This window comes from Thunnus thynnus, chromosome 20 (genome assembly GCF_963924715.1).
Source record: "Thunnus thynnus chromosome 20, fThuThy2.1, whole genome shotgun sequence".
Classification (NCBI taxonomy): domain Eukaryota; kingdom Metazoa; phylum Chordata; class Actinopteri; order Scombriformes; family Scombridae; genus Thunnus; species Thunnus thynnus.
The window spans coordinates 999,409-1,009,958 of NC_089536.1; the positions used below are offsets into that span (position 1 = coordinate 999,409).

The following is a 10,550-nucleotide window of genomic DNA, read 5'->3' on the forward strand; positions in this document are numbered from 1 at the left end:
AAGAAGTGCTAAATTTGAAATCTGTTGAAGTAAGGTTAGCTGAGTGGGATGATAAACCTTTTGTGACTCTGCTGGTGAGGGGAGAAAAGTGTACCTTTTTGTGTGATTCAGGAGCTTGTATGACTGTGTTGAAGAAAAAAGAGTTGCCTGACAGTATTCGGTTGACAAAACAAGAACTATCAGTAGTGTCAGCTTCAGGACATCAGGTGTCGGAGAGATTGACAGAAAAAACAAAACTAACTGATCCTGTGACTGGTTTTTCAGTAATGTTGAAAATGGTGGCCTCTGATTATTGCCCAGTCAATCTCCTAGGCCGAGATGGCATGGCAGCATTGCAACTTGGAATCATGCCAACTGACAGAGGGGTTGTGGTTTTCCGAAAAACTCAGACTGATTGTATCTTCGTGATTGAAGATAAGAACAGGCCACGGTTTTGGTATAGCATTGACCCTGTAAAAAAAGGCCCAGCAGCTATCACTGCCGAACTGCGCAGAGAAGCGACTAGTGTAACTAGGCCAGGTATTGAAGTTCAAGGGGAAGGTGACATGTGCGTGTTTACACACTCAAATTTCGAAGCAGGGCCAGACCCTGCATATGAGGAGATTTTTTTCCGGTGTCCCAATTACCGACTAACTTTGACCTCACTGTACTGGGATAAATTGGGAAATGTGGGGGTAGCAGTGAAAGGGGATGAGCAATTGAACAGAGTGTACAGAGGTCATTCCTTGCCCCATATTGGTCTTGCTAAGGCCCCTAGGACGCACTGGACGGACGTCGGTGCGTTAGTGGAGTTGGGGGAGAGGGCTTTAAAAGGTTGGGTGCAGCATGAGTCAGGGGGGAACGGAGTGTTTTTCCACCAGAGACACGGTCTGTACAGGAAGGCGCTGAATTGGGTAACGGTGGGAGCAGCCACCACTCATTTGCAGCCCTCTTTGTGATCATTACAGGACAAAGTGTGTTTGTTGACAGAGGAGCAGGAAAAAGAGCTAGAAGAGTTGCCTCCTGAACTGTGGAGTACAGGGAAAGGTGGTGATATTGGGTTGTTACGTACTGCCACACCTGTTACCATTAAACCTAAAAGCTCTTATAGACCGTTTGTTAAACAATATCCTTTGAAGCCGGAAGCTGAGGAAGGTATTTCAGAAGTGATAGACAGTTTGATAAAACAAGGAGTTTTAGTTGATTGTCCTGACTCACCCTGCAACACACCAATTTTGCCTGTGAAAAAAGCTACTTCCGGGTGGCGGTTAGTGAATGATTTACAAGCTGTGAACCGTGCTGTAGTTCCACGAGCTCCAAACGTGCCAGATCCCTACACTCTTCTGAATAACATAAAACCCACAAATGTTTGGTATTCAGTGATTGACTTGGCAAACGCATTTTTTACCATTCCTTTGAGCCCTGAGTCACAGTTTTGGTTTGCGTTTACGTTTAAACACAGACGATTGACGTATTCAAGACTTCCTCAAGGGTTTCAAGATAGCCCTACTATCTTTTCACAAGAAATTAAAAAATGTATTGACCTTTTTGAACCTCCTGAAGAGGAGTCTCAGATTTTGACTTATGTTGATGATATTCTTGTGACTTCTAGCTCTCAACAAAAGTGCAAAAACATGACTTTGGCCTTGTTGAGATACCTAGCTGCAGCTGGTGTTAAAGTCTCTAAGTCTAAACTCCAGCTGTGGAGTCAGGAAGTGAAATATTTAGGCTACACGCTAACTCCTGAAGGCCGTGTGTTGGATGAACAGAGAAAAACAACTATTCTGCAGTTACCACAGCCTACAACAAAGCGAGAGATGATGTCTTTTCTTGGTACTTGCAATTTCTGCAGGTTATGGATTGCTAATTATGCCGAAATTGCACAACCATTACAGAATATGATTTATGGTAAAGCAATGGCTGCTTCAGATAAGGTGGTGTGGACTGAGGAGGGCGAGCAGGCTTTCACAAAGTTAAAACAGTTGATAGCTTCTTCGTCTGTACTTGCCTTACCTAACATGAAAAAGGATTTCATACAAACAGTGGATTGTAAAAATGGTTTTATGACATCTGTCCTGTTACAGGAGTATGGGGATAAATTAAGACCTGTTGCGTTCTACTCCTCCAGACTTGACCCAGTAAGCAGAGCCCTGCCCGGATGCCTGCAGGCGGTGGTGGCAGCGGCTATGGCAGTGCAGACCTCAGCTGCTTTGGTTTTGTTTAGGCCACTGACTCTTAGAGTGCCACATGCTGTCTCTTTGCTATTACTGGAACACAAACATTCACACATGTCACCAGCAAGACACTTATCTTGCATAGCCACATTGTTAGGCCAGCCAAACTTGACCATTGAGAGATGTACGGCTTTGAATCCAGCTACGCTCCTTCCAACCCCTGTAGAAGGGATTCCTCATGATTGTGTGGCAATCACCGACGAATTAACCCTACCTCGCACTGATTTGATTGACACGCCTTTACCTGATGCAGACATTGTGATGTTTGTAGATGGTTCTGCAAGCAAACATGTAGATGGGATTAACAGAGTTGGTTATGCTGTAGTTACACTGCATGAAGTCTTAGAGTCTGGAGCTTTGCCTTCTAATTTCTCTGCCCAAGCAGCAGAATTAGTTGCATTGTCAGCTGCGTGCAGGTTAGGGAAAGATAAGAAGGTCACGATCTGGACAGACAGTCAGTATGCCTTTTCCACTTTGTTTACCTTTGCACAGCAGTGGAGGAACCGAGGAATGATAACATCCACAGGTCGGCCAGTAACACATAAGGATTTACTGTTGAAATTACTTGATGAAATACACCTGCCTGCCAAGGTCGCTGTCTGCAAGTGTGTGGCACATACAAACAATACAGACAGTGTGTCTCGTGGGAACAGGAAGGCAGATGAAGCAGCAAAGAAAGCAGCTCGCGGGAGTGTTAGTCATTCTTTCTCTGTACAGATTGACAAAGCTCAAGTAACCACTGACTTTTTAATGGACATGCAACATAGCTCTCCTAAACAAGAAAAACAGTTTTGGAAGGCTAAGGGAGTTAGTCAAGACGCAGATGGTCTTTACATCTGACCTGCAGGTAAACCAATTTTACCAAAGTCTCTCTATCGCTATGCAGCTATGACAAGCCATGGAGTCACTCATGTCTCGTCAGGGGGGATGGTGAGCTTAATTGAACAAACATATACGGCATATGGATTGGGGAATTATTTCAAAAAATATTGCTCACAGTGTTTGATTTGCGCAAAGAACAATCCACAGGGAAATTATAAGGTTAAATCAGGCTCTTTTCCAGAACCTGTGTATCCTTTTCAGTACATTGAGATGGATTTTATCGAGTTAAGTAGATGTGAAGGGAAGAAATATGCATTAGTTATTGTGGATAAGTTTTCGAAATAGGTTGAAATATTTCCTGTTGGGAATCCAGATGCTATAGCAGTTGCAAAGGCTTTGTGTAAGCATATCGTACCATCTTTTGGAATACCAGAAAAAATTTATTGTGATAATGGAACACATTTCGCGAATGCAGTGATTTCTAAGATGTCCCAAAGTCTTGGGATACAAGTTAAATACCACTGTGCTTATCATCCACAGTCAGCAGGCTTAGTGGAAAGGACAAATCAAACTATTAAAAGTAAATTGAGAAAAGCAATGGCAGAGACTGGGAAAAATTGGGTTTACTGTCTACCTTTGGTTTTAACAGCAATGCACATTACACCTACCAAAGATGGTTTGTCACCTTTTGAGGTTTTATTTGGGAGAAGTTACCAAATTCCTGAACTACGACACACACCAGCTCAGGAAGCTGAGGACTGTCTAGCTGACTACATGAGAAAGACTCTATGTCAAAGACAGTTGCGTGCAAATGTTTTACCACCATATCTGTTTGATGTTATTCCAGAACCGGAATCAGATCTCAAGCCAGGGGACCTGGTCCTGATCAAGGTGTTCCGGAGGAAAAAGTGGACTGAGCCACGGTGGGAGGGGCCTTATACCGTACTACTGACCACTCCAACAGCAGTTCGAGTTGAGGGCCGGACCACGTGGGTGCACAAGACACATTGTAAACGAGTGCCACCGGTGAGTGAGTAGTGGGTTCGTATTGCCTTCTCAGCCACTCCTCAGGTGACCTGTAAGTCCGGCTACACAGGAGGCGCTGTGCAAATAGAGGTGCAGTGTCGTCTCAAACCGGTGAAGATTTTGGTGTTTTTCCAAAGTGGGCCCTGAGGATTTAGGAGTTGAAAGGCTTTCGAGCTACTGCTGCCACCTGGTGGACTCGGGAAATATTGAAGTCATGGCGTCCCAGAGGAACAGACAACCTCCATCACCAGCACAGGAGACTCCAGCAACCATATCCTTCCTACAGTGGTGGTATTATTGGTTACTGTGTAAAAAAGTGATGATTGTTTTGTTCTGTGTGACTGTTTTGATGATACCAATCTGCATATGGTTCTTCCCTACTATTCGTCCTTATCTATCATTGCTCAGAGGGGCCCAGTCTATGGAAGATGATGTCATCAGCCACGCTCAGGATGTCTGGTTGCAAATGATCTCAGCAAGGAAATCACACTCCACCATGTACACACTTAACTTTTGGTATTCTTATGCCAAGTATGTTGCTGAATCCAAGAACCGCTCCAATTGCTATGTGTGCAGCCATATGCCGATTGCTACAAACAACCCCCATGTTGTCCCCAGACCTGTAAAAGACTTAAAGAGTTTGTTTCCTGATATCTTGGTTTCTAGTGTTGACTCAACGGTTTTAAATCAAACAGTTTTTAGGACAACTGGAAATGTGTTACCACCTCTGCGGCCTTACTCAGGTCGAAAGTTTTCTAGGTTTAAGATTCTCAGTGTCGGGAGTGAACCCTTGTTTGGGCCGGTCCATTTGAGACCCGAAATTAAATTTGATTGTTTTGCTCAAAAATTAGTTCTGTCTGAGTCCTCCTCCATCAAAGTAGGAAAGATCCCAAAACTTTTCTGCTCTACTATTTCGAGTCCTTGTACCTCGAACATTGGCAAAGCATCCCTAAATTATTCTCAGGTAGTGATGGGCAGTGCGTGTGCACCTTACTTCACCGTGCCAGACGTCCTTGGGACATATCCACAGACTGATGTAATGTTTCTCTGTGGGTACTACATGTATGCTCAACTTCCTCCTGGCTGGGTGGGTCGCTGTGCGGCTGTGGAGCCGACTGATCATTCCTTCATTGTTTCAGCTATGCCCCACCCTGGTGAACTTCCGGGTGAGCAGCGTATGAGGAGAGATGTAAGTCAGCCGCATGATCCTGTCTGGGGCTCTAATGTTCCAGAAGACCATAAGTTGTGGTCCACTGGTGAAAAAGTCATGCTGTCACTCTTCCCGTCTCTTGGAGTGGGAAAAGTAATGCTGCGGATGGAAACTATGAAATACAGGTTCTCTGGGTTCGTAAACACTACGCTGGTTATGTGGCAGGCTGAACGGGAGGAGTTGAGAGGCCTCAGGGCCGTTGCCCTTCAGAACCGCATTGTGCTAGATCAACTCACTGCAGCCACTGGAGGTGTGTGTGCTCTCGTAGGTGCCTCATGCTGCACATACATCCCTGCTAATGATGATGAGGGAGGAGTCATTCAGCAGGCTATTGCTAACCTGACCTCATTGCGTGATGCTGTTGATCATGACTCAAAATTTGACAAGTCCTGGTTCGTAACCGGTCCATGGTACGCTGTTTGTTTGAAATTATTGGCTCCAGTCGCTCCATTTTTGATTCTGATCTTTGTAAGTGTTTGTTGCATCATTCCCATTATCAAGGCACTGGTAAAAAAGTCTGTAGCTGTGGTCATGCACCAGGAAGCAAGATATCAAGAACAACTCCTACTTTTGGATATGTGATGTAATGTTACAGAAGAAGGATTCTTTATGACGTTAATATTGAAAATCGTGAGAAGTGATATTGACTGATGATTCTGATGGAAACGTTGTAACTTACAGCTGTGATGTATTTTGATCATTTTTATCAATTATGATGGTATAATCGAAATTGTCAAAATTATTAATCACTATTAATCATTATTAATCACTATTAATCATTGGTAATTAATTACTGGCTTAGGCATAGTTGATGTTGATTGATTTTACGAGGACTGTAATCTTTTATCATTTATCCATGTAATCGTTTAAAAAAAAAAGAAAAAAAAAGAAAAAAAAAACTATGTTCATTCATGATGATTTGATGTTGATTTGATTGTATCCTGTATTACGAATATCCTAATCAATTACACATTTAGTTTTCACTATACATTTTTCTATGTTTTTGATTTTATTCATTTGTTTTACAAAGTATAAACAGGGGGGAAATGATAGAAAAATTCATGTATTAGTTAAGTAGATATGGTCATATGTATGTATGTATTTGACAGCAGGGCCTTGAGGGGAACACTATAATAGACATAATAGACATCATGGTCATCATGTGAAAGTGAGAACTCTGTAAAGTTTTGTCTGGGGCTGTTAGAAGGAATCTGTAAACAACTAGAGGTGCCTCCCAGGGCATCAAGGCCGTCAATATATACTAGTGTCTTTCCTTTGTCTTGTCAGAATTCTCCACGGAGACTCTGCGTACTCTCCGTGTCTACAACATATGTTTGGTTTGAATTAAAGAGACGCTTGACTTCAACCAACCTCAGTCTATTTGGTAATTTTTACCTATCAGTTGTAGACTGCTGTGTCTATTTTATGTTTGTTATTCCCGTGTTAGAAAGACATGGTGTGGAGACAGAGCACCTGGCTTGTCGCTATCTATTGGTGGTGGTGCTGAACTGTTGGTCAGTCGGTGTATGTAGAGCACCACATACTGTCCTCAGTGCTGAAACATTTGAACACGGCTGGCAACCTGTTTTCTTTTTTGTTCTTCAGAGAAAGTTTGTCTCAAAGTAGCTTCACTGTATGTTTCCTGAGACATATGCTTGCATGGCTCAATAACAATTTGTGATTATGAATAAGATATATCAGCTATTTTACAGTTGTGAATTTTAAAATGAGTGTTTTAGAAAGGCTCTTTGAGAATGCTTCGCCCCCGCTGTGCTGAGAGTCTAGCTCCGCCCATGAATGAGGCATAATGGCAAGTAAGAGACAACATGAATCTCTGAAAAAAAGCTGAAAAACAGAAGAGGAGAAAACTGAGCCCCCATGACCAATTATGTTTAGGGCCTCCAAATGGTTAGCAGCAGCCCTGGCTGAGCATGAGGAACACAGTGGCTGCATCCCAAGTCTCTTAAAATTCATCCACGTTTCCCTCACTGGCGTCTTTTCCTTGCGTCTTAGTCCCTCCCACCGTGGATGCAGGAGAGACACAAGGAAACCAAGCGAGGAGAGAGGAAACGAGGAAATTTGTTTTAAGAGACATGAGACGTCCTCTCCTCTGAAGCGTCACGTGAAGCGACGTCCGTTTCTGATGACGGCGACAGCTGATCACAGCTGGATCAGCTGTCAGTCGGCTTTAACAGCTGTAGAAACTTCTGATGGAGTTTGTGCACACATGTGCACTGTGCTAATACTATTAAAGGTTCACAGTTATCACCACTAGAGCAGCTGTTTCCTCTCTGCAGCTGTTACCTGTTTAACAAACAAAAAAGACCTGCATTCTGTATTTACACTGTAGCAGGACACAGTATTTATACAGGACACAGTATTTATACTGTGTCCTGCTCAGTATAAATACAGACATCTGTATTTATACTGTGTCCTGCTCAGACTCACATCTTTCCTCGCGAGGAAAGGAATCGAGGATGTACAAACAGAAATGAGAAGAGGGGTTCGTGTTTGGTGGATTCACCGACTACGACACAAATCTCTGCTCTCAGTTCTGTTTGATTCATTTGTTTACTATTTCCACCAAACTTTATATTCACAGATTTTTAAACATTTTTAAGCAAAAAACCTAACTTTTCAGAGCTGACTGCTTTATCAAACAATATATTTCTTCAATGTCTGAATATACGAACAACAAAGCTGTTAAAACGTAAACTTTACAAGATATTTATTGATTGTAAGTATTTATTTGTAATTTTTTGTCTTCATTATTAACTTTTAGTCTCGCTGCCGTGTTTGTGATTGTTCACACAAGCTGTAAACACAAGGTGTTGTGAACTTGTTCCAATAAAGCTGCTGAATAAAAAAAGAATTTGTAACAGCCATATTGATGAACAAGGCAAGGCCAGTTTAAAAGGTGCTAAACAAAGACAAAAACGGATGCAGAGAAAGTCAGCAACAATAAACAAACTGAACCTGGACTGCAGAGGGTTAAAGACAAAAAGCCTCACTTGAACAGATGGAAGAAGCTGCAGTATTACAGATTGCATGTCTGTAAAGGGCTTTAGTCATGATGGATAATACTTTGGCGCCCTCGGCTGGCACAAAGATAAAAGTGCATGATCTACGATGCACATTTATCTTTAAAAAAAAGAGCCTGAGTCAGAGTGGGAAAAGTGTCAATAAAGTTTTATTCGGTGTCGTCCATTAATTCATTTATCAGACTTACATTTTGTTTGTTTGTTGTATTTGTTCAACTTTAATCTGACAGACAAAACACAGGAGGCAGCAACTGAAGATGAAAAATATAGTTAAAGATTTAAAACATGTATAGATCAAAGACACAGAGACATGACTGTAGTTCACAGTCTGATCAGTAATAATGTGTTTGCTGATTTGCACTTGAAAAGGCATAAAGTTTAAAATACAATAAATTTTAAATGTTTAGACGTCTATTTGTATCTCAGCTCAACATCATTCAGTGACTTTATTTCAGCTGCTTCAACAAATGTGTAAATTTAAACATTGTCACTGAAATGCTGTTGAAACACGTTCAGACTTTGCTCCCTATTTAAAAAACTCACTTTCAAACTACATTCTGCAGCGGCACCAGGATCCTGCTCACTCAGAGATAATAACATATAATCTCAAATATTATAAGAATGATGTTCCATCAGTGGACCAATCACATCATGAGTGATAGAGATAATTATTCATTGATCCTCTGTGTCTAAAGCTTCATACTGATTGTTTAAATTTAAACTGAGATTGATAAAGATTTCAGGTCAGGAGCTGCTCTAACAAACTGACAGAGTCTCAGAGTTATAACAGAAGGACACAGAGTTTTGATTCTGAGCTGAGGATGAATTCACACTGTGTAATATTTAACTGTGAGAGAAAAAACTGCTGTTCAAAGAAATGACTGACGTGTATAAAGGTGGTAACTTTAGAAAGTCCTGCATAACAAACTAATATCAACCAGGATTTAGATTCTGACAGACAGTAAACATTCACTAATGAATGAGCTTTGATACGAACTGACTGAATGAAGACATGAATCTCTGTAAAAGGAGACAGAGAGAACAGCTGTGTTCAAAATCACATACTAACATACTGCCGACTACACACTCAATCAGCACGTACTGCATACTGCATATTAAATGAACGACTAAGTTTATTACCAGCCGTCTACTAATAATATTAAATATAACATATAACAGCTGACTGTTCAAACTGAAGTACATTCAAGCAACAGTCTGAGCTACTGCTGAATGAAAATTGTTTATCACAAATGTAAAACATTATCTCTTCCACTCAACGTCACATTTTCCAGTATTATCTTAAGGCAAATTAAAATTATTTAATATTTTACTGTTAAATATTTTTTCTACAGTAGAAATTCTTGCTAATCTAGTTTGCATCTTACTCTTTCCTGTCACTTCATTTGATTCACATTAACCCTTTCACTGCCGGCTGTTCAAGTGAGGCTGCTACACCCACCGATTGGTCCATCTCACTGTCAATCAACATATCAATAGCTTTGATCCTTACAAACTAAATGAACTGTCATGATTGGTTGTGTGTTGTCATGGCGATCCAAACCAAATGTGAACATCAAGTTCTGGTTGGTTGGTCCAACCTTTCTAAATGGATGCCCCCCCCATCCCCAGTGCAAATAACTGGCTGGAGTGTGTATGAATGAGAGGTGCGTTGGATAAACGCCCTTCATTTACTTTAGCTGTCAGTCACATGATGAAGCCGCTCAGAGCCGTTTCTGCCAGCAGCGTCCTGTCAGAAAGCACATGAAGCTGATGAGGAGATAAAGGATTCAAAGGAAACACCACATCTGATTAACATAAAAAGACACGATGAGTCCAACATGTGTTCATCATCTAATAATGAAAATTCAAAGCATATAAATGTAAAATCCTGCTGACGTCTTCAGGCTGTTCGTGGGTCATGTGACCGTCACCTTACAGGGACTGTGGGTATATTAAGAAGAACAGGGAGGGACTTTGAAGGCAGGTTTGATTGACAGGCCGGTGCAGGACATGAGCAACACATGAGGAAGATCCTTGTTAAATAATGAAATTGTGACATCTGGTGGTGAAAGCTAAACATAGACCTGAAAATAAAAAAGATGCAGCTGAATTTCATTTGTGAGGAGGTTCTTTTTGGACTTTTCTCATTTAATAAGTGACTTTTTATTATTCTACCTCTGTGTTCATTATTAGATGGGTGACTGTGGATTGTTGGACCTGTTTATTTAGGATGTTTGG

The 10,550-nt window shown here is 41.4% G+C and overlaps 1 long non-coding RNA gene across 1 annotated transcript; it reads left to right on the top strand.

Annotated features, from left to right (window-relative positions):
- Positions 1-6,641, top strand: LOC137172749 (uncharacterized). The gene is made up of 2 exons (XR_010925041.1): positions 1-3,060; positions 3,883-6,641. It is a non-coding gene; the product is annotated as an uncharacterized lncRNA (long non-coding RNA).
- The last annotated feature ends 3,909 nt before the right edge of the window (positions 6,642-10,550 follow it).